General features: G+C 59.9%; 1 protein-coding gene across 2 annotated transcripts in view; it reads right to left on the bottom strand.

Moving 5' to 3' along the window:
- RASGEF1A (RasGEF domain family member 1A) overlaps positions 1-15060 on the bottom strand; it is a 33453-nt gene extending 18393 nt beyond the window's left edge. For both annotated transcript variants that reach the window (XM_060184928.1, XM_060184979.1), the window contains exon 1: positions 14972-15060. The gene's annotated coding sequence lies outside the window, so the exon portion shown is untranslated. The remainder of the gene's footprint in view (positions 1-14971) is intronic.
- Between the last annotated feature and the right edge of the window lie 8064 nt (positions 15061-23124).

Raw genomic sequence — 23124 nt, 5'->3', positions numbered from 1 at the left:
CCGGGGCAGGGCGGCCAGAGATGGGGGCATCGGAGGTGTTTGTGTTAGTGACTGGGAGAAGGGCTGAGAGAGGGAGAGGGGGAGGGGGAGACAGGGAGGGGGGAGATAGAGGGAGAGGGAGGGGCAGAGAGAGGGAGAGGGAGAGGGGGAGGGGGAGACAGGGGAAGAAAGAGGGGGAGAGAGACTGAGAGGGGGGAGAGAGAGGGAGGGGAGAAGGGGCAGAGAGAGAGAGGGAGAGGGGGAGAGGGAGGGGGCAGAGAGAGGGAGAGGGAGGGGGCAGAGAGAGGGAGAGGGAGGGGGCAGAGAGAGGGAGAGGGAGGGCAGGGGGCAGGAGACACGGGCCCATGGCCTCCCAGAGCTGCAGACCTCCAAGCCACAGGCAGCGACACGCGTCCCCCAGGGTCCTCCCCCGCACAGAAGCCCCCTGCCCGCGGTGCCCACCCTGGCTGGCACTGTGGTGTCCTCTCCGCACCCCTGCTCTGAGGAAGTCCTGCCTGTGCCGTCTGGGTCTGCAGGGACCTGCAGGGAAGGTCTTCCCTGGGGAACAATGGCTTCCCGAGGCCCAGAGACCAGAACCTGCGGGCAGGGGCCGGGCCTCTGGCTCACACTGGCCCGGGGCAGGGGCAGCTGGAGCCCACCGCCCCCCCGCACTGCACTGCCCTGGAGACGCCCGGCTTGCGTGGGCAGCACAGCGGGGCGGGACGTCTGGGCAGCCTGAGGCTGAGGGCCGGAGCTGAGAGCCGCTGGGCTGGAGGCCTCCTTGCTGGCACCCAGGACCCCTCTCCTGGCGTTCACAGGGGCCCGGCCAACCCAGAACAACCCCTGCCCTCGAACCCTGGCATCCCGGCTCCCCTCAGGCAAACCTCAGTTTCCCCGTGTGGAAAGCAAAGAGGCCGGACTTTGGCGGGACCTCAGGGCGCCGTTGAGGAGTCTGTGCTGGTACCACAGCAGCGTGGGGGTGAAGGGACTAACTGCAGAGAGAAGTCAGGGAGGGCTTCCTGGAGGAAGTATTTTGCAAGTGGCATTCGGGAATGATCAGGGGTCTTCTGGAGGGATCGCTGGAGGAAGAGCAAGGAGGAGGTCCCCAGGTCTCCTGGCTGGCATCCTGGTCCTCAGTGACCCAGGCAGCCCCTCCCCCGGCAACACACCAGCAGCTGCCCTGAAGGTCAGTCCCCAGAAGCCCAGAGATGTGGGGACTCGGTCCTCAGGCCACGTCGCGCCCAGGTCAAGTCCTACTCACCCCACAGGCCGCTTCTCCTGCCCCCCCCCCCGGGCGAGAGCGTGAGGACACCCAGCAGACCCAGCGAGAAGGGGACCCGGGGCCGGGCAGGACCGTCCTGTGGGCAGGGGAGAGGCCAGGCAGGCAGCCGGGGGTGTGCGGGGCTGGGGACAGGCCAGGCAGGGCCGCTCCTTCTCCAGCTGCGGGCAAGCCCTCCCCCACGCCCACCCGCGCCCATCACCTCCGGAGGCCTCGCCCCTCCCGCTGCTGCAGGTCTCCATCTGGTCCTTGGAGGGTCCGCAGGGTCCGTCCGCTGCCTGGGCCCCGGGCCCGCTCCGTCCTCCCCACCAGGCTGCGGGCACCTGTGTCCCCGCCGGCCTCAGAGCAGCCCTTCCAGGTCTCCGCCCCCATTCCCAGCATCCTCCCCTGAAGACCTTCGTGTGTCTGGCAGAGTGGGCACCCGGCTCCCAGCACCGAGCGCGTCACAGCCTCTCGTGGTGGGCTGGGCCCAGGGAGTGGGCGCGAGTCACTCCGGGAGGAGGAGAGGCCCGTGGCGCTGGGCCGGGCGGGCTGGAGCCTCTCCCTGGCTCTGGAGGCCGTCAGGCCAGGGCAGGGGTGACAGTACAGCTGCTCTGAGCTGCTCGAGCAGGGCCTGGGCACTGGGGCCGCCCTCCTCACACACCAGCCGCCTCTGCTCTGCTGCCCCGGAGCCCTCGGCCTCCGTGAGCCTCCTGCTGACCATCCGTCCCTCGCACTAGAGTGAACCGGGCGGACGGGAGGGGGGTGGTGTGTGGTTCCCGTGGAGCCCAGTGGCTGAGTGTGCAGAATAGGGGCCGGGCGGTGGAGCTCCAGGGCAGGCGAGTGCGGTACTGAGCGCAAGGCCCCTGGTTCAAGCCCTGGCTCCCCACCTGCAGGGGGGCTCTCCACAGGTGGTGAGCAGGTCTGCAGGGCTCCCTCTCCCTCTCTAGCTCTCCCTCCCTTCTCAATGTCTCTCTGTCCTACCCAATAAAATGGAAAAAGTGGCTGCCAGGAGCAGTGGATTTGATAATCCTGGCAGCAAAATAAAATAAAATAAAATAAATAAGGGAAACTTGAGCAGAGCTGGGGCCAGAGCAGAGCAGCGGCCAGAGCAGAGCAGCGGCCAGAGCGTGAGCCCTGCCCTGTGCCCCTGGGTCCAGCCGGGGCCTCCCACCGGGCGGGCAGCTCTGACGGCACCTACGGGAGACCCCTCAAGGCCAGGGGCTGGGGCTCGCCCTCCCAGTGACGGAGGCTGCTCCCCTCCTGCAGGCCCCATGCCCCTCTTCACTCTCCTGACGCCGCCCTGCACCTGCACTCGCACGGCCCAACATAAGCACAGGTTTGAACACCCGCCTCACCCCTCCCCCAAGCTCCCTGACCCTGAGGGTGCCTTGGCTTCAGCAAGCCTGCCTGGGCCACCCCAGGCCACCCAGAGAGTCTGGGACACCCCCAGGGCCACTCCAGGGCCACTCCAGGTCACCCTGAGAAAGTCTGGGACACCCTCAGGGCCACCCCAGGCCACCCAGAAAGTCTGGGACACCCTCAGGGCCACTCCAGGGCCCCCCAGACCACCTTGGCCAGCTCTGCCACCTCCCGGCCCTGTAGGCCACAGGAGTCCCCAGCAGGCTTGTGGGGTGCCCAGTCACAGGGCTGCTGAGGAGGCAGGTGGCCAAGAGAGCTCCAGCGCAGATCCCCCACCACCTGGGCGCACTCCTCCCGGGCTGCACAGGGCCTGCGTGGGCACTGCAAGCATGCGCGTCTCCTCCACCTAGGAGGGTGGGCGGCCCTTAGGGTAGAGCCCTGGCTTTTCAGGGGCTTCCAGCGACCCTCACTGCTGACGGTCACGGGCGCAGTGCGGCCTGAAGTTCAGCTGGCGGTGAGGCTGGTGGGTCTGAGAGGCTCTGCAGGCCAGGGGCTCTGTCACAGGGGCGGCCCCAGCCAGGACGCCTGGCACAGTGCAGCATCACAGAGGTGGGAGCAGGAGAAAAGAGAGGCCCTGGGGCACTCACGCCTGGCCGAGGAGGCTGGCAGGTGGCTGGCCCAGAGCACACACTTAGAAGCCCTGAGTTCAAGCCCTGTGTCACCACGTGGGAGCCGTACGGGAAGGAGGCTGCATGAATGGCAGGGGTGGGTGGGTCTCTGCTTCTCCCTGTCTCTCTCTTTGTGTCACCACCTGGGAGCCGTATGGGGAGGAGGCTGCATGAATGGCAGAGGTGGGTGGGTCTCTGCTTCTCCCTGTCTCTCTCTTTGCTTGTTTTATTTTTCCCTCCAGGGTTATTGCTGGCGGCGCCGTGAGAGAGGTATCAACAGCTGCTCAAAATGACGTGCCGTGAGAGAGATAACAGCCAGCTGCTCAACATGATGGCGCCGTGAGAGAGATATCAGACAGCTGCTCAACATGATGGCTCCATGAGAGAGATATCAGACAGCTGCTCAACATGATGGCTCCATGAGAGAGATATCAGACAGCTGCTCAACATGACGGCTCCATGAGAGAGATATCAGACAGCTGCTCAACATGACAGCGCCGTGAGAGAGATATCAGCCAGCTGCTCAACATGACGGCTCCATGAGAGAGATATCAGACAGCTGCTCAACATGACGGCTCCATGAGAGAGATATCAGACAGCTGCTCAACATGACAGCGCCGTGAGAGAGATAACAGCCAGCTGCTCAACATGACAGCGCCGTGAGAGAGATAACAGCCAGCTGCTCAACATGAAGCGTCATGAGAGAGATATCAGACAGCTGCTCAACATGATGGCGCCGTGAGAGAGATAACAGACAGCTGCTCAACATGATGGCTCCATGAGAGAGATAACAGACAGCTGCTCAACATGACGGCGCCGTGAGAGAGATAACAGCCAGCTGCTCAACATGACGGTGCCCTGAGAGAGATATCAGACAGCTGCTCAACATGACGGTGCCGTGAGAGAGATATCAGACAGCTGCTCAACATGACAGCGCCGTGAGAGAGATATCAGCCAGCTGCTCAATATGATGGCGCCGTGAGAGAGATATCAGACAGCTGCTCAACATGATGGCTCCATGAGAGAGATATCAGACAGCTGCTCAACATGACAGTGCCGTGAGAGAGATATCAGACAGCTGCTCAACATGACGGTGCCGTGAGAGAGATAACAGCCAGCTGCTCAACATGACGGTGCCCTGAGAGAGATATCAGACAGCTGCTCAACATGACGGTGCCGTGAGAGAGATAACAGACAGCTGCTCAACATGACGGTGCCGTGAGAGAGATATCAGACAGCTGTTCAAAATGATGGCTCCATGAGAGAGAGAGATATCAGACAGCTGCTCAACATGACGGTGCCGTGAGAGAGATATCAGACAGCTGCTCAACATGACGCGCCGTGAGAGAGATATCAGACAGCTGCTCAACATGATGGCTCCATGAGAGACATATCAGCCAGCTGCTCAACATGACGCGCCGTGAGAGAGATATCAGACAGCTGCTCAACATGATGCGCCATGAGAGAGATATCAGCCAGTTGCTCAACATGACGCGCCATGAGAGAGATATCAGACAGCTGCTCAACATGATGGCTCCATGAGAGAGATATCAGACAGCTGCTCAACATGACGGCGCCGTGAGAGAGATAACAGCCAGCTGTTCAACATGATGGCTCCATGAGAGAGATATCAGACAGCTGCTCAACATGACGGTGCCGTGAGAGAGATATCAGACAGCTGCTCAACATGACGGTGCCGTGAGAGAGATATCAGCCAGCTGCTCAACATGACGCGCCGTGAGAGAGATATCAGCCAGCTGCTCAACATGACGCGCCATGAGAGAGATATCAGACAGCTGCTCAACATGTAGGTGCCGTGAGAGAGATATCAGACAGCTGCTCAACATGATGGCTCCATGAGAGAGATATCAGACAGCTGCTCAACATGACGGCTCCATGAGAGAGATATCAGACAGCTGCTCAACATGATGGCTCCATGAGAGAGATATCAGACAGCTGCTCAACATGATGGCTCCATGAGAGAGATAACAGACAGCTGCTCAACATGACGGTGCCTTGAGAGATATAACAGCCAGCTGCTCAACATGACAGTGCCGTGAGAGAGATATCAGACAGCTGCTCAACATGACGGTGCCGTGAGAGAGATATCAGACAGCTGCTCAACATGATGGCTCCATGAGAGAGATATCAGACAGCTGCTCAACATGACGGCTCCATGAGAGAGATATCAGACAGCTGCTCAACATGACAGTGCCGTGAGAGAGATAACAGACAGCTGCTCAACATGACGGTGCCGTGAGAGAGATAACAGCCAGCTGCTCAACATGACGGTGCCGTGAGAGAGATATCAGACAGCTGCTCAACATGACGGTGCCGTGAGAGAGATAACAGACAGCTGCTCCACATGACGGTGCCGTGAGAGAGATATCAGACAGCTGTTCAACATGATGGCTCCATGAGAGAGATATCAGACAGCTGCTCAACATGACGGCGCCATGAGAGAGACAACAGCCAGCTGCTCAACATGACGGTGCCGTGAGAGAGATATCAGACAGCTGCTCAACATGACAGTGCCGTGAGAGAGATAACAGACAGCTGCTCAACATGACGGCTCCATGAGAGAGATAACAGCCAGCTGCTCAACATGACGGTGCCGTGAGGGAGATATCAGACAGCTGCTCAACATGACGGCTCCATGAGAGAGATATCAGACAGCTGCTCAACATGACGGTGCTGTGAGAGAGATAACAGCCAGCTGCTCAACATGATGGCTCCATGAGAGAGATATCAGACAGCTGCTCAACATGACGGTGCCGTGAGGGAGATAACAGCCAGCTGCTCAACATGACGGCTCCATGAGAGAGATAACAGACAGCTGCTCAACATGATGGCTCCATGAGAGAGATATCAGACAGCTGCTCAACATGACGACTCCATGAGAGAGATAACAGCCAGCTGCTCAACATGACGGTGCTGTGAGAGAGATAACAGCCAGCTGCTCAACATGACGGTGCCGTGAGGGAGATAACAGCCAGCTGCTCAACATGACGGCGCCGTGAGAGAGATAACAGACAGCTGCTCAACATGATGGCTCCATGAGAGAGATATCAGACAGCTGCTCAACATGACGGTGCCGTGAGAGAGATAACAGACAGCTGCTCAACATGACGGTGCCGTGAGAGAGATAACAGACAGCTGCTCAACATGACGGTGCCGTGAGAGAGATATCAGACAGCTGCTCAACATGACGAAGGTTCTAACCAGTAGGATTAAACCAGTGCCCTGCAGGCAGAGCGGGTCTCAGGTGAAACAGTGATTATATAAATAGACCACAGCGTTAAGGGGGAGGGAGCTGGCATACTGCCAACAACCAACCACCAACGTTGAGCTGTGTCTTGTGGGAAAAAAAGACATCTGGGTAACGAAACATGGCTGAAAAGACTCAATACACAGAAAACCTGAGGCACGGGAACACTCGCAGGTCAGAGCCCACGTGGAGACGCCGTGAGGCTGGGGCTGAGCGTGGAGTCAGCGGAGCTTGTGGACACCAGGTGCTGACTCTGTGCTGCTGTGGCCTGGAGAGCCTCTCTATCTCCCCTTCCTCTTTTATTCTCTATCTCTATCCAGCAAAAATACAACTAAATAAAATATTTTTTAAAAGGTATTCCTCTTTGAACCCCGGCTCCCCACCTGCAGGGGAGTCGCTTCACAGGCGGTGAAGCAGGTCTGCAGGTGTCTGTCTTTCTCTCCTCCTCTCTGTCTTCCCCTCCCTCTCTCCATTTCTCTCTGTCCTATCCAACAATGAACAACAACAATAATAACTACAACAATAAAAAAAAACAAGGGCAACAAAAGGGAATAAATAAATAAAATAAAATATTTTTTAAAAAAAGTATTCCTCTAGACAGGGATAGGACCACTTAGAAAAAAAGTGATTGGGGAGGGGGCTGCTGGGGAGATAGCATAATGGTCACGCCTCAGGCTCTGAAGTCCCAGGTTCAATCCCCAGCACCACCATAAGCCAGAGCAGAGCAGTGCTCCTATTAAATAATCAAAAAATAAACAAAAAAGAAAAAAAGAAGTGATTGGGGGGAGAAGGAGAAAGGGAGTGTGTGTGCGCTTCTGCTAATAACGGTGAGATCCATACGCCCAGCCTGTCTCTCTCCTGCCCTAGTCCACCTTCTGCACCCACCGTGGCCGTGGGTCCATGCTCCCAGAGGGATGGAGAATAGGGAAGCCATCAGGGGAGGGGATGGGGTGTGGAGCTGTGCCCCTCTCATCCTGTGGTCTTGTCAATATCTCCATTTTATAAGGAAAGAACAGTGGGAAGGGCAGCCTGAACGGACGCAGGGCCATGGGAAATGGCGTGGACGTCTGCAGGCAGACTGGGCTGCTCCCTGCAGGGCAGCGTGAGTGCCAACCCCCCAGACGGATATGGATGTGTGGCGGGTGTCCAGGCAGGCCAAGACAGCTGGGGGTGTGGCCTGGTGGCCTGGTGGGTGGCGACGGGGGCCGCTGGCAACACATCATCACCCGAAGGGAGCCAGGAGCCCTGGGCATCCCGCCTGGGGTCCTCTGCTGCCCCCTCCACGGGCACGTGTCCCAGACTGACAGGCACGAGGGGCCGGCTGTCTCCCGCAGGCATGGTCCGCACACTTGTTCTGTGATGGCAAAGTCGGGGCCTGTCTGCCTCGGTGCCCCAGCCCCGTCTGCGTGTGCAGGGCAGACTCGCTGTCTGTGACCCGCGTGGGCGTCTGCCGGGGTGACAGGTGTCCTCCGCTCCACGCCGAGCCCCCCTGCTCAGCCAGCAGCCCGCACGTGTCTGAGATGGGCGACGGTGAGACGGAGGAGTGTGTGATGGGGGTGCGTCTCGCCGGCCGCCACCATGACTGTGCCAAGCTGACGCCTCTGTCCCTCTGCGCTTGCAGGGCTGCCGGGAGAGGAGGCGGCTCAGGAGCGCTACTCAGCCGTGAGCGAGCTCCAGTGTGTTCTGCGAACCGGCCTTCACGCCGCCACATCTCTGTGGGGTAATGGTGCCAGGCGCTCTCTACGCTGAGGCGAGGACACTTTGGATTATAAACCGTGAGGCCTTCCTCACGCCACTGTCATTTTGAGCAGCCCACCCGCCTCTCACCCACACCGACGAAAGGGAGAACTGAAAAGCCTGCCCTTGCTGGAGCCATTCAGTCATGGGAGCTGTGCAGGCTCCTTCTAAGAGGCCTCCAGCCCCGTGTGATGCCTGTCCATCCCCAAGCCAGCCCCCATGCCCGGCGTCCTGCCCACCTGCCCTCTGCCCAGCCCTGAAGGCAGAACCGGGCTCTCACAGCCAGGCCCACCATCTCATCGGCAGGTCCGGGCAGCCTCACTCCAGGGCCTCAGCCAGTCCCCTCAGGGCTGTGTACTGACCCCGGCCCACGGAGACCACCACCTCAAGACGGGAGCAATACCCAGGGGGTGGGTTCAGAGCTCTTAGCAGAAGGGGTTCTGACACAGGTCAGTCTTCCTAGACGTCCCAGGCAGGGGCGTCAGGGCTCTGAGGCTGGGTTTCCACAGGGACTGAACGGGGCCACTTCACCCAGGACGCGCCCACGGCCAAGACTGGGCACACACACGGCACCCCACACACACACTCCAGGGTGCCGGCCGTCCTGGCTGTGCCCTGCGCGGCTCCAACACCAGGGGCTGTGCCCGCTCTACCCCTGGCTGGAGCCTGCCTGCCCAGTGCCCACCGTGCGGGGACCCAGCCCCATGCACAGAATGGGGGCCCTGGGGGTCTCCGCAGCAGAGAGTCAAGGTGAGCCTGAGCAGTCAGGCAGTCCTGTGGGGGTGGGGAGACGGCCTCCTGGTAAACCCAGGCACCTACCCCCTCTCCCAGCCCCCTCAGCTCCGGGTGAAACCTCCTTGTTAACAGTGCTGCCATGGCAACCGGATCCAGGGAGAACTCTTCAAGGTAGAATCTGAGGGTGACACTTGGAGAAACGGAAGTAGTGGCCACAAGAGGCAGAGGCCTGGCCTCCCGGTCCCCACCCTCCCCCACAGCGGCTTCCCAAACAGTCCAGGGTCCCCAGAGACACCCCACCCCCCCACCCCCCGGCAGGCACCCCTCTCCTCCCTCCTCCCTGAAGAGGCTCAGCCAGGGACTCTTCCGCTGCTGGGCCCACCCACTGGCCTCACCCACTGGCCAAGCTGCACACGATCTGAGGACTTGGGGGCCAGCGGGTGTCAGTGGGCCAACTGGACCCCAGGGGCTCACACAGGGGCTCTGCTCCAGGGCCAACTGGACCCCAGGGGCTCACGCAGGGGCTCTGCTCCAGGACAAAATGGACCCCAGGGGCTCACACAGGGGCTCTGCTCCAGGACCAACTGGACCCCAGGGGCTCACACAGGGGCTCTGCTCCAGGACCAACTGGACCCCAGGGACTCACGAAGGGGCTCTGCGCCAGGACCAACTGGACCCCAGGGGCTCACACAGGGGCTCTGCTCCAGGACAAAATGGACCCCAGGGGCTCACGCAGGGGCTCTGCTCCAGGACCAACTGGACCCCAGGGGCTCACACAGGGGCTCTGCTCCAGGACCAACTGGACCCCAGGGACTCACGAAGGGGCTCTGCGCCAGGACCAACTGGACCCCAGGGGCTCACGAAGGGGCTCTGCTCCAGGACCAACTGGACCCCAGGGGCTCACACAGGGGCTCTGCTCCAGGACCAACTGGACCCCAGGGGCTCACGCAGGGGCTCTGCTCCAGGACCAACTGGACCCCAGGGGCTCACGCAGGGGCTCTGCTCCAGGACCAACTGGACCCCGGGGGCTCACGCAGGGGCTCTGCTCCAGGACAAAATGGACCCCAGGGGCTCACGCAGGGGCTCTGCGCCAGGACCAACTGGACCCCAGGGGCTCACGAAGGGGCTCTGCTCCAGGACCAACTGGACCCCAGGGGCTCACACAGGGGCTCTGCTCCAGGGCCAACTGGACCCCAGGGGCTCACACAGGGGCTCTGCTCCAGGGCCAACTGGACCCCAGGGGCTCACACAGGGGCTCTGCGCCAGGACCAACTGGACCCCAGGGGCTCACACAGGGGCTCTGCTCCAGGGCCAACTGGACCCCAGGGGCTCACACAGGGGCTCTGCTCCAGGGCCAACTGGACCCCAGGGGCTCACGCAGGGGCTCTGCTCCAGGACCAACTGGACCCCAGGGGCTCACGCAGGGGCTCTGCTCCAGGACCAACTGGACCCCAGGGGCTCACGCAGGGGCTCTGCTCCAGGACCAACTGGACCCCGGGGGCTCACGCAGGGGCTCTGCTCCAGGGCCAGGGCACCTCGCAGAGCTGGCCCAGGCAAATTGCACCCCAGGATGGATGGGAAAGGACTCAGCAGGGGGAGTGGGGCAGAGAGCAAGAATACATGGGGCTGGGCTGGGAGCTCTCACGGTCCCATCTGCTCAGGTGGGTCACCTGGGACCATGAGGGTGTGAGGGTGGGGACCAGGCTGTGAGGGTGGGGACAGGCTGTGAGGATGGGGACAGGCTGTGAGGGTGGGGACAGGCCGTGAATATGGGGACAGGCCGTGAATATGGGGACAGGCAATGAGGATGGGGACAGGCTGTGAGGGTGGGGACAGGCTGTGAGGATGGGGACTGACCATGAGGATGGGGACAGGCTGTGAGGGTGGGGACAGGCCGTGAATATGGGGACAGGCTGTGAGGGTGGGGACAGGCTGTGAAGGTGGGGACAGGCCATGAATATGGGGACAGGCCGTGAGGATGGGGACAGGCTGTGAGGGTGGGGACAGGCTGTGAAGGTGGGGACAGGCCATGAATATGGGGACAGGCCGTGAGGATGGGGACAGGCTGTGAGGGTGGAGACAGGCTGTGAAGGTGGGGACAGGCTGTGAGGGTGGGGACAGGCTGTGAAGGTGGGGACAGGCTGTGAGGATGGGGACAGGCCACCTGGAACACATTCAGCTTGTCAGCCTGCAGAGTGTCAGGACCCAGGACACAGGCAGGGCTGGCACAAGCTGGGTGTGGAGAGAAGGTGGGGAGAGCTGTTAGGATGCTGGTGGGTGTCCCAGGAGGACAGGTAGGAGGCCCCAGGGTGAGCCCGCAGGCCCGAGACCACGGCTTGGGACTCCCGTGGGGGTGAGCGCCAGTGGGGCCTGGGTCTCTGAACATCTACTTCCCGGGAGTGAAGGTGCCAGATTGGAGGGGCTGGGAGTGGGTGGGAAGGGGGATGCCAGCAGAGCATTGCCCCAGAGTCAGCCTGCACAGGGGAGGGCAGCGGGGTGGGAGAGCGGGGCGGAAGATAGCTGGGGGAGAGGCTGAGCAGGCTGGCACTGTGGGGAGCTGCAGGAGCCTCACGCAAGTCCCCCCTGAGGTGGCCCCTGCCAGCTGAGACGGGGACACCCCGCCTGTGAGGGCCACGGCCCTAGCTGGGTGCCCAACTCCCAGGGCTGACCTCCTGCCTCTGGGGCCCCAGCATGCTCAGCCTGGGGCAAGATGGAAGGCTGTCCCCCGGACAGCTGGGGACACTCCAGAGACCCAGCCTGCGGCTGCTGCTCCTCTGCATCCCTCCTGGAACTCGCAGCCCCGCCACCCCCTGGCCGCACGGGCCCACAGCCTGCCTGTCCCCGGCCAGCAGGGCTCCATGCACGAGCTGGGGACAAGCGTCCTGGGTGCCCAGGTCCAGGCTCCGGACACCTCCGTGGTCCCAAGGAAACACCCTGACAGAGTTCAATGTCCAGCCTCAGGCTGGACAGGCTTTGGGTGGCTGGAGGCCCCTCTCTCACGGCCCCTGACCCGCAGCCTGCAGCCTGCAGCCCTCCCGCCCCGGTGAGCCCTGACTCTTCACGCCCAGCCCTCACCCTCGGGGCTCCCTGGCACCGCCAGGCATCTGCCGCAAGGCCACACCGAGGCTCCTGCTCCCCCGCGCCCAGACACAGCCCCACAGCCCAGGCCTCCGCCCAGGGAGCTCGGAGAATCTCTCTGGAAAGAGTGCCAGGTGCCCTCCACACCCTCAGGCCAGGAGGGAGCTCGGTGGACACCAGCAGGGGAGGTGGGCAGCCCAGGCAGAGAACGGGTGGAGGGTGGAGAGTGGGAGCTGCACTCAGCTTTCGGAGCTGTCAGAGAGAAACAGGCAGAGCGGCCAGGGCTGAAGCAGATGGCCTGGAGGAGAGAAGAGGGCGGGAGGGGAGGGGAGGGCGGCAGGAGGCCGCACCATGGCCAGTGGGGCTGGCAGCCAGAGGTCCCAGAGGTCACCTGCTCAGGCCTGAGAGGCCTCCCCGGCCCGCACAAGCCCTGGGGAGCCACCCAGGACACCCTCTTTGGGGGAGGATCAGGCGGAGGGGCTCCCTTCCCGGGCAGGGTTGAGCTTTCCAGCCCCACCTCAGCCCCAGCCGTGGGCACTTTCACTGGGTCTGGCAGCCTCACTGCCGCGTGAGATGGGGGTCTGTAGATAAACGCCAAAGCCCGAGCGGGGCCGGGTGGTGGCGCACACGGTTGAGTGCACACATCACAGTGTGCAAGGACCTGGGTTCAAACCCCCGGTCCCCACCTGCAGGGGCAAAGCTTTGCAAATGAAGCAGGGCTGCCCCCACCCTCTCTGCCTCCTGCCCTTCCTTCCTCCCCTCTTGATTTCTGGCTGTCTTTATCCAATAAATTCAGATAATTTTTTAAAAAAAAGGGTCAAGCAAAGCCAGTTCAGCCTTACCCACTAAGCCCAACATTCCACAGGTAGGGAGACAGCCGAGGGCTCTCAGGCCACACCTGAGCATCCCAGCCTCAGCGTCCTCTCTTCTGGGGGCCCAGGAGGCAGGTGTAAGGTCTGTTCCTCCCTAGCCAAGGGACTATGGGCCCAAGTCCCCCCACTGGGCTGGAGGTGATGCACTGCCCACTGGCCCACCAGTCGCTGGGGTGCTCAGACCTGCCCAGCCTCTCCCACCTCCGCTGCCTGCAGTTGCTAAGTTACAGCAGAAGCTGCTCTGCACTGTGTGAACTGCCTTTCCATTGCCTGATCCGCCAGGCAGAGGGAGCCAGCCGGCTGGCGGCCCAAGGACGTCTCCCAGGGAAAGCAAACTTGCGGGCAGCCCGTCTAGAGCCCACAGCACCAGCACCTGGACACCTGTCCAGGGCCACCAACAGGGGCCCATAGCCCCCCAGAGGCTGCTGGGTGATCTGACCTGTGGTCCTGAGAGGCAAAGCTCAAGCTGAGTGCCCCCCTCCCTCCGACCGGGCCCCCGGAGTGGCCAGAGCGGTGTCCCCGGATATGCCCTGGGAAATACCCTAGAAGTCACTGGAATTACGATGTCTTCCCACTAACGGGAAAGCTGGGTTATGGGCTGAGGGCAGGGCCGGGCGAGGGGGTCCCATTCTGCCCAGGGGTCCGGTGGAGTCTGGTTTCCTGACTCCTCAGGCCCCTGCCGAGCAGCTGTTGCCCCTCAGTGGCCTTCTGTCCCAGCAGGACTACCCGACCTTGCGTCCCGGCCGTGGGGGCAGGAGGCCATCGGGCCCTCACCTTGGTCCAGGTGGGAGGAGAACGGCAGCCGTGATGCCCGGGAGGCAAGGGGTTCACAGCTGCAGGCAGGAAGGAGAGCCCCAGCGGGCACCACACCTCAGCCGCCCCCCAGTTCCTGCCCCGAGTGGAACAGCCCCCTCCCCACACCAGCCACACCTGTGAGACCTACAGCTGGTAGCAGGGTCCTTAAATGACCCTCGGCCCTGGAGCAGAGGGGTCACCGGCCCTGGTCCTCTGTCAGCAGGTGTGCACCCCAAGTCCTAACCCTGACGCCATGGAGGGGACCCAGCCTGCAGGGCAGCAAACGGAAACTTGCATCTGCCACCCCCAGACCCCGACTGCAGCCCCTCGGCCGCCGGATGGCCCCCAGACCCGGACTACAGCCCCTCGGCCGCCGGATGGCCCCCAGGCCCCGACTGCAGCCCCTCGGCCGCCGGATGGCCCCCAGACCCCGACTGCAGCCCCTCGGCCGCCGGATGGCCCCAGACCCCGACTGCAGCCCCTCGGCTGCCGGATGGCCCCCAGACCCGGACTGCAGCCCCTCGGCCGCCGGAAGGGCCCCCAGACCCCGACTGCAGCCCCTCGGCCGCCGGATGGCCCCAGACCCCGACTGCAGCCCCTCGGCTGCCGGATGGCCCCCAGACCCCGACTGCAGCCCCTCGGCCGCCGGATGGCCCCCAGACCCCGACTGCAGCCCCTCGGCCGCCGGATGGCCCCCAGACCCGGACTACAGCCCCTCGGCCGCCGGATGGCCCCCAGGCCCCGACTGCAGCCCCTCGGCCGCCGGATGGCCCCCAGACCCGGACTGCAGCCCCTCGGCCGCCGGATGGCCCCCAGACCCCGACTGCAGCCCCTCGGCCGCCGGATGGCCCCCAGGCCCCGACTGCAGCCCCTCGGCCGCCGGATGGCCCCCAGACCCCAGACCCCCCGCACCCCAGCTGCGCGCCACGCCCAGGTCGCCCTCCAGGTGCCCAGCCCAGGACTGACTTCCCGCAACTCTGCGCTCGGCTCCCGCACCCGCACCCCGCACCCCGCACCCCTCCACGGCCGCGCACGCCCCGCCCCGCGCCCCACACCCGGCCCCGCAGCCCGCGCCCCGGCCCCGCGCCCTCAGACGGCCGCGCACGCCCCGCCCTGGCCTCGCCGGGACGCAGGGGGTCGGGGAGCGGGGCCGGGGGAGCCGGGCGGAGGGTGCGGGGCTCGGGGCGCGGGGCTCGGGGCGCGGCCGCTCCGCTCCTACCTGGGTCCGGGCCCGCGTCGCCCCCACGCAGCCCCCGCGCCGCAGTCGGGCTCCCGCGGCTCATGCTCGGAGTCTGGGCCCGGCCGCCCCCGCGCTGCGCCAGCTGCGGGCAGAGGCTCCTCCGCAGCCGGCAACGGGCGCGGGCGGGCGGGCGTGGGGCGGGCGGGAGCCGAGCGCGGGGCGCGGGGTGCGGGGTGCGGGGTGCAGGGAGAGGGGTGCGGGCCGGGGTGCGGGGTGCAGGGAGAGGGGTGCGGGGCGAGGGGCGTGGGGAGAGGGGCGTGGGGAGACGGGCGCGGGGTGCGGGCCGGGGTGCGGGGCGAGGGGCGCGGGCCGGGATGCGGGGAGAGGGGCGCGGGGAGAGGGGCGCGGGGAGAGGGGCGCGGGCAGGGTGCGGGGAGAGGGTGGTGGGTCCGGGCAAGGGCCGGGGTCGGGCCAGGGGAGAGGGGCGGCAGGCGGGGTGCGGGGGTGCGGGAGAGAGGCGCAGGGCAGGGCAGGGCCGCTCAGCACGGATCCCCACCCCCTTATTTCAAGGACAAGGCACAAACACCCCAAAGTAGCTTAAGACCCTGGGGAACACGGAGAGCTGTCAGAATGTCTGGTGACTCTTTAAGCGTCTATTACTTGTTCACGTTTATTCATGTATTGGGGACAGTCAGAAAGCAAGACGCAAGGGGGGAGGAGAGGGAGAGGGGGAGGCAGAGGGGGAGGGGGGGAGGGGGAGGGGGAGGGAGAGGGGGAGGGGGAGGGGAGGGGAGGGGGAGGGGAGGGGAGGGGGAGGGGGAGGGAGAGGGAGAGGGAGAGGGAGAGGGAGAGGGAGAGGGAGAGGGAGAGGGAGAGGGAGAGAGGGAGAGGGAGAGGGAGAGGGAGAGGAGAGGGAGAGGGAGAGGGAGAGGAGAGGAGAGGAGAGGGAGAGGGAGAGGGAGAGGGAGAGGGAGAGGGAGAGGGAGAGGGAGAGGGAGAGGGAGAGGCAGAGGCAGAGGCAGAGGCAGAGGGAGGGGCAGGGGGAGGGAGGGGAGGGGCAGAGGCAGAGGCAGAGGCAGACAGGCCCCTGCAGCCCTGCTTCAGCTCCCTCCTGCGCCCCTGCGGGTGGGACAGGGGCTTGAGGCCGGGTCCTCTGATTCTAGTTATTTCTCTTTTTATAATCTATTGATTTTTTAGATTTGCTTTTTTAAAAAAAACACATTTGTTTTGTAGAACAGAGAAATTGAGGGACGCAGGGGAGATGGAGCAGGAGTGACAGACACCCGCAGCCCTGCTTCGCCCCGCGGCAGGTGGAACGGGGCTTGAACCCGGGCCTGTGCCGGCCCCGGTGGCGGTGCTCCCCTGGCAAGTGCCGGCCCCTGTGGCTGCCCCCTGCCCGCTCGGCCACGCTGTGGGGTCTCTGCCGGTTCTGTTCCCTGCACGGATGGGTAAGCGCATGTCCGGGAAATGACTCCTCAGGATACTGAGGGCCTCATCAGGCGGGTGCGATTCCAGGTCCCCGTGTCCCCAGAAGGGCTGGCAGGTGACAGCTTTCTGCTCCTGTCCCCTGTCTGTCATCCCAGGAAGCCAGAGGTTGGGGACCAGGACACCCGGGTGGAAGGCGGAAGGTGGGAGAGTGGGAAGCGCCCTCTGGAAAGCCTGACACCTTCCTTTCCTTTCCCTCTGTTTTTGTTATTATCTGTATTTATTTATTTATTTATTGGACAGACACAGCCAGAAATTGAGAGGGCGGGGGAAGATAGAGACAGAGAGAGACAGGGAGACACCTGCAGCCCTGCTTCACCACTCATGAGCTTTCCCTGCAGGTGGGACTGGGGGCTTGAACTCCAGTCCTTGTGCACTCAGTTATATGCACCATTGCCCGGCCCTTTTTTGTTTGTTTTTTTTGTTTGTTTAACAAAAGCATCTTATTATGAAAAGTTCAAACATTTAAGTAAGCACAAAGAAGATACAGTAAGGCAAATGATCAAATTTCAACAAATATCTGTGTGGTGGTCAGTTTTGTTTAAGTTGCATTTTTAAAAAATATTTATGTATTCCCTTTTGTTGCCCTTGTTGTTTTCTTGTTGTTATTGATGTCGTCGTTGTTGGATAGGACAGAGAGAAATGGAGAGAGGAGGGGAAAATAGAGAGGGGGAGAGAAAGACAGACACCTGCAGACCTGCTTCACCGCCTGGGAAGCGACTTCCCTGCAGGTGGGGAGCCGGGGGCTCGAACCGGGATCCTTACGCCGGTCCTTGCGCTCTGCGCTGCCTGCACTTAACCCGCTGCGCCACCATCTGGCTCCTGAACCAAAATTCTTTATGGGGAACAGAAGGTGGAGGGTCTGGCTGCTGTAATTGCTTCTCTGCTGGGCGTGGGTGTTGGCATTAAGCTATTACTATTACCTACATCATTTATTTTGGTGAACTCTCAGAACATTTTGTAAGTATGTAACTAATACTCACTAGTTCACAACATACAGTTAGGTTCAATTTTCAATGAGACTATCAATAACCACCTGGACTTTATTTTCCCTCTGGAGAGGTTTTTAATGACACCTTTTTTTGGTTGGTTGGTTTTTCACCAGAGCCCCGCTCAGCTCTGGCTGTTGGTGCAGGGGATTGAACCTGGGAACTTTGCTGCCTCAGGCATGAAGGTCTCGAGACCCCAGCCCTACAGATGCACAGTCCTATATCACTTTTGGTAAATTGGTTTTTTCTTGTACCAGCAGCTCTGTGGTGCTGGGATCAGCCTTGGAGCCTTCACATGCAAGTCCTGCCCATTTCTGTCACACTGTCCCCTAATCCTGGTGAACTGTGACTTCAAGGCATTCTTCCGGGCCCAGGAGAGGACTCAGCACGTGTGCAGACACGAGCCTCCGCGAACACCACAGGGAGCACGGTGGACAATACCAGGGAAATTCACGGGTGGTTGGGCAGCACTTTTGTACCTCTCTCCTTCCTCACACCCCTCCCAAAAAATAAAAAGAAAAAGAAAAAAACTGTCAAGGAGGCAGCTTATCAGACACACACACACACACACACACACACACACACACACACGCCCTGTGGTTCATTCCCCGCCGCCATGTTAATTAGATAAATACATTTTCTATTTTGTCCCAGTTGTCAGATTTACTTGTTCAGAACACCCTCAGATGAGCTCTCTGGCTTGTAAGGTCTGCAGTGATGCCTTCCTGGTTCCTCTCCTCTTCAGCCTCGGCAGGGTTTGTCTGTTTGAGAATTCTTCACAAAGAAACAACTACTGGGTGGGAGGAGATAGCATAGTGGGAGAGGACTACTGAATTTTCTCTACAGTATCTTCTACTTCACTGCTCTCTGCCCTTAGTGTCATTGTGTCTGTCTTTTTACTTTGGGGGGATATTTAATGTCCTTGTTTATTTTTTAAGTTTCCTTAGTTGAAAACTAGGTTCATGGTTACCAGTCTATTTTTCTACTAAACACATCTAAATGAATGAATTTATTTTGCAAGTACCTGCATACAATATCTCTCACAGATTCTAAACCATTATTTATTATTACTTAGCTTGAGATAGTTGTTATATTCTTAGATTTTTTAATTGTTATTAATAGTTTGTTACAAGCTTGTAAGAATATACTGTGTAATTCCACACCTCACCCACCACCAAAGTTCTGTTCCCCATCCTTCAACCTGCCAAAGATAGTTGGAGATATTTTTAATTCTCACTTTTATTTCTCTTTTGACCCACCAGTTATTTGGATGGGTACTGCTTAGTTTGTTATTGCCTTCCAGTTCAGTTACACTACAAGCTGAGGGCTTATTCTGAATGACTTCTGTTCTCTTAAATCTATGGCACTTCCTTTATGACCCAGAGCGCGTTCTATTTTGGTGGTGTTCCCTATGAGTGAACATTCTGTATATATGTCAGGTCAGGCTGACTATTCAAGTTCAAATCGACACTGTTACTGAGTTTTATGGCAGATCCTGAAGGCCTCTGAAACGAGGGAGAAGCAGCCCTGCAGCCCTTCCAGGAGCAAGTGTGTGGAGAGTGGCACGCGGCCACACAGTGGAAGACTGTCACCAGCCAGCCTGCAAACCATCGCTCACACTACGCAAGCAAAGCATTATGTCAGGTGACCAAAGCCTGGCTCAAAAGGATCCAGGTTATATGATTTCATTTCTGTGATGTTTTGGAAAGACAAAACTATAAAGATCAGGCACTAGTCAGGGAGCCCTGGATCCCACACAGACGTGATGGGCCTAGACCTCTGACAGATACCTCTCTCCAGTCAGGGAGCCCTGGGTTCCCACACAGACGTGAAGGGCCTAGACCTCTAACAGATCCCTCTCTCCACAGTCACTGGTCATCTCCATCAGGAACAACATAATGGACCCCTCGGGGGCCCCCACACAGACGTGAAGGGCCTAGAGCTCTAACAGATCCCTCTCTGCACAGTCAGTCAGGGAGCCCTGGGCCTCCACACAGACGTGATGGGCCTAGGCCTCTAACAGATCCCTCTCTGCACAGTCAGTCAGGGAGCCCTGGGTTCCCACACAGACGTGATGGGCCTAGACTTCTAATAGATCCCTCTCTCCACTGTCACTGGTCATCTCCATCAGGAACAACATAATGGACCCCTCAGGGGCCCCCACACAGACGTGATGGGCCTAGAGCTCTAACAGATCCCTCTCTCCACAGTCAGTCAGGGAGCCCTGGGTTCCCACACAGACGTGATGGGCCTAGGCCTCTAACAGATCCCTCTCTGCACAGTCAGTCAGGGAGCCCTGGGTTCCCACACAGACGTGAAGGGCCTAGACCTCTAACAGATCCCTCTCTCCAGTCAGGGAGCCCTGGGTTCCCACACAGACGTGATGGGCCTAGACCTCTAACAGATCCCTCTCTCCAGTCAGGGAGCCCTGGGTTCCCACACAGACGTGATGGGCCTAGACCTCTAACAGATCCCTCTCTCCACAGTCAGTCAGGGAGCCCTGGGTTCCCACACAGACGTGAAGGGCCTAGACCTCTAATAGATCCCTCTCTCCACAGTCAGGGAGCCCTGGGCCCCCACACAGATGTGAAGGGCCTAGACTTCTAATAGATCCCTCTCTCCACTGTCACTGGTCATCTCCATCAGGAACAACATAATGGACCCCTCAGGGGCCCCCACACAGACGTGATGGGCCTAGAGCTCTAACAGATCCCTCTCTCCACAGTCAGTCAGGGAGCCCTGGGCCTCCACACAGACGTGATGGGCCTAGACCTCTAACAGATCCCTCTCTCCACTGTCACTGGTCATCTCCATCAGGAACAACATAATGGACCCCTCGGGGGCCCCCATAGGACTTGGCCCTCAACGTGGATCAACAGTAGTAGGGACTGTTTTATTTTCCGAAGGGAAGCTGGACAACATACTCAACCTTCCACCTGAGGAAGATGGGTCCTGATATTGGGGCAGCCTGGAACATTTCTACTCATGACCACAGAGTGTGAGCTCAGACCTGCAGGGATGCAGAGGTCACACAGGCTCCTGTGCTGAATATGGGCCCCAGACCACATCGATGGAGTTTGTAGCCAACAATATTTATATTTTCCCACATTTGTGAGCTACTCTCTCCCCTGATCCAGATTTCTAGTCCTTTTTTCCAACTATGACACCATTTCTCCAGACAATAACCTGGGCCCACCTGCATATCAGATGTCAGGCTCAGGCAAAAGCTAGTAAAGTCATGGGCCCCTTGGAATAGACCTAAAATAGACCTACCAGCTTTTTCCAAAACTAAGACCCCAAATCTTCATCTGCAAGATCATGATTAGTCAACAATTTGTTCTGCTTTCTGTCTCAACTCTTTTTCAGCCACCAGGTTCCACATGCTGCCATGACGCCGTCCTGACCTTCCTGGGCAGACGCCCTCACCCATGTGTCCTGGAGCCTCCCCTCCCCAGAGCCCTGCCCCACTAGGGACAGACAGACACAGGCTGGGGGTGTGGATCCACCTGCCAACACCCATGTCCAGTGGGGAAGCAATGACAGAAGCCAGAACTTCCACCTTCTGCTCCCCATAAAGACCCTGGGTCCATCCTCCCAGAGGGATAAAGAATAGGGAAAAAAAAAAAAAAAAAAAAGCAGTAACACAGTAACAAAGCACAAAGACTGGCAAAAGGTTTGAGCCCCCAGCTCCCCACCTGCAGGGGAGTCACTTCACAGGCGGTGAAGCAGGTCTGCAGGTGTCTGTCTTTCTCTCTCCCTCTCTGTCTTCTCCTCCTCTCTCCATTTCTCTCTGTCCTATCCAACAACAACAACAACAATAATGACTACAACAATAAAACAACAAGGGCAACAAAAGGGAATAAATAAATAAAATTTAAAAAATAATAGGGAAGCTATCTGGGGAGGGGAGGGGATATGGAGCTCTGAGGGTGGGCATTGTGTGGAAATGTACCCCTCTTATCCTATGGTCTTGTCAATATTTCCATTTTATAAATACAAAATAATAAAAATAATGACTTCATTACAAAAAAAGAACTGTAAAGCTCAGTCAGTGGCCCTCAGAAATTGAGGAGGTGTGACTACAGCATGGGACATAATTTTTCCTTTTTTCCGTTATACTTGATACGACGAGACAGAAATTGAGACGAGAGAGGAGACAGAGAGGGAGAGAAACAGACACCCACAGCCCTGCTTCCCCACGCGGGAACCTTTCCCCCTGCAGGTGTGGAGCGGGGGCTCGGACCCGGGTCCTCGCACAGGTGGCCCCCCACAGATTGGGAAGTTTTCTAGGGGCCATGAAACTTGTCTGTGTGTCGCCCTGTGGTGGTGGTCCCATGACTACTTCAAGCACGTAGACACAGAGCGGAGAAGACTCAGTCCAGCGTGACCGTCCTCTCCAGTGAAAGGCCGCGCCTTGGTTCAGATGTTGTCCGCAAGGCTGCTGTTGTTTTCACATCTGTCACCACCAGAGAGGAGATCAGGGTGACTCATTCTTGCCGTCAACACAGCAGCCACTGTTGTCATGGCGATGCAGCAAGCTGCAGGGAGCAGGGGTGGAGGCAGTCAGGGGTGGGAGGGGCGGCTTCCAGCGCTAACTGCTGCGGAGATGAGCAGAGCTGCAGCGTGTGCTGCCGGCCGAGCCCAGACGTGCCGGGGTCCGCGGAGCACTGCTGACGTTCTCCTCACAGACCCAGGTCCTCAGCGAACTGAGGGTTCCAAGGCACGGGGCCGGGAGGTGGTGCCCCCGGTTAGGCACACATAGAACTGTGCTCAAGGACTCGGGTTCGAGCTCCCACTCCGCACTTGCAGGGGAAAAGCTTCACAAGCAGTGAAGCAGGTCTGCAGGTGTCTGTCTGTCTGTCTTTCTTCTTTTCTATCTTCCCTCTCAATTTCTCGCTGTCATATCCAATAAAATAGAAAGAAAAAAAAAAGCATGAGGCTCAAGGACCGGCGTAAGGATCCCGGTTCGAGCCCCTGGCTCCCCACCTGCAGGGGGGTCACTTCACAGGCGGTGAAGCAGGTCTGCAGGTGTCTGTCTTTCTCTCCCCCTCTCTGTCTTCCCCTCCTCTCTCCATTTCTCTCTGTCCTATCCAACAACGAATTGCGTCAACAAGGGCAATAATAATAACCACAACGAAGCTACAACAAGGGCAACAAAAGGGGGGGAAAAATGGCCTCCAGGAGCGGTGGATTCATGGTGCAGGCACCGAGCCCCAGCAGTAACCCTGGAGGAGGAAAAAAAAATAAAAAATAAAAAAATATAAAAAAAAGAAGGCACTGCTTCCTTTGCCCAAATGGGAGTGACCCCGGGCACCCACGCGCCGAGTGGGGTGAGCAAGGGAGCCCCAAGAGGTGTGAGAGAGCCAACTCCAGCCTGGGCTTGCAGCCCGGGGCCTGGGAGGAGCCAGGCGCTCAGGAGAATGAGGGGAGGGTCCCAGTGCCGGGTGCCCTCACACGGCGGGGCACTGCTGGTGTGTTCAGACTGCTTAGTTAGAGGAAAGCCAAAACACAGGTACGACCATTCAGCCACGTGGCCCTTAGCCTGTTCCTCCCCGAGGTGTCTTGCTGCCAAGGTAACCCCTTCAGGTCAGGTGATGCAGGAGCCCATCACAGGTGGGCACCCCCATGGGCTTCTCACCCCAGTCCACTCTGCCACCCGTCAGGTTGTGTCGCGGGGGAGAGAGAGGAGACCAGGAACTCGTGGCAGAGCGGGAACGC

The sequence above is a fragment of the Erinaceus europaeus genome, chromosome 1 (assembly GCF_950295315.1).
Source record: "Erinaceus europaeus chromosome 1, mEriEur2.1, whole genome shotgun sequence".
Classification (NCBI taxonomy): domain Eukaryota; kingdom Metazoa; phylum Chordata; class Mammalia; order Eulipotyphla; family Erinaceidae; genus Erinaceus; species Erinaceus europaeus.
This window is presented reverse-complemented; position numbering and strand designations above follow the sequence as displayed.